Here is a 1,220-nt window from a genome sequence, read left to right on the forward strand (position 1 = left end):
GAAGCTGGAAGCAGCAGGGGAGATGTAAGCTCAGATGCATCCTTGATGGAGGACTTTTGAATGTGCTCCTCAATGGCCTTCTGCTCTGGAATGGACAGTGTATAGATCTTTGCACAAGGCACTGGTGCACCGGAATGAGATCGATGGGACAGTCCCATGGCCGGTGCGGGGGCAGTTGAGTAGCTTTCTTTGGACAAAACACATCGCTGAAGTGGACATAGCACTCAGGGATGTCATCCAATTGTTGCTATACCGGGCTCTCAATAGATGTGGAGAATACAGAAACTGAATATTTAGGAGCTTGGAGATAAAAAACAGGAAGGGGGCAAAAACCTTTTCACACCACTGTAGGTGTGTTCAGCTTAAAGTGGCGCAGCACAGATTGATTGGTGTGTGACAACAAAGTATCATGAGACATATGGTCACCTTATTTTAGATAAACCTGCCCTTTGCTTTAGATTAACCTTAGATAAACCTTTCAGATAAACCTTTGCTCATCTCTACTCTTTCTTTCGGTGGCTTTAGGATGTAAACATGCGGCAAGGGTTTTTGGATGGATGTACCATAAATCGAGAAAAAAAGCCAAATTTAATTATTTTGGAAGATAATGAACATGCTTTTACTTCTCAAATGGGATGAGGTGAGTAACGTAAATTGAAAGCTCACAGTATGTGTGTGGCCTCGTCTTTAGAAGCCACAAGTAATTGGCAGCCAAGGGGCAAGACATGGACATTCAGTCCAAATGTGGAAGAATACACATGTGGGATCACCCGAAGGGGGAATCACTACACACGGGCACCTAGCCCAGCCCAAGGGCTGACCTTGGGCATAAACATGAGTGCTGAGCCTGGCATCTGGCGCTCCGCCATGCCTGACCGCACCAGGGTTCGTCATGGGGAACTGAATTGAGGAGCAAAAAAGCGCACGTATCCGGTCCGTAGAGGGGAATGGCGCAGCAAGCGTGATCGACACCGAGCAGGTCCGGTGTTACTGCCTACCTGAGGCGAGTACACGAGAGGACACGGGCTCTACACAGAGATTATAGAATCTCGCAAACGTGTTAGGCGTCGCCCAGCCGGCAGCTCTACAGATGTCTGCTATCGAGGCGCCCCGCGCCAATGCCCAAGAAGATGCCACTCCTCTCGTAGAGTGAGCTCTCACTCCGAGGGGGCATGGTAAATGCTGGGCCTGGTATGCCAAGACTATAGCCTCCACTAACC

General features: G+C 49.1%; 1 pseudogene; it reads right to left on the reverse strand.

Annotated features, from left to right (window-relative positions):
* Nucleotides 1–1,220, reverse strand: part of LOC107550424 (MAGUK p55 subfamily member 7-like) — a 72,504-nt pseudogene that overhangs the window by 49,187 nt on the left and 22,097 nt on the right.

This window comes from Sinocyclocheilus grahami, unplaced genomic scaffold (assembly GCF_001515645.1).
Source record: "Sinocyclocheilus grahami isolate Dianchi unplaced genomic scaffold, SAMN03320097.WGS_v1.1 scaffold398.1, whole genome shotgun sequence".
Lineage (NCBI taxonomy): Eukaryota > Metazoa > Chordata > Actinopteri > Cypriniformes > Cyprinidae > Sinocyclocheilus > Sinocyclocheilus grahami.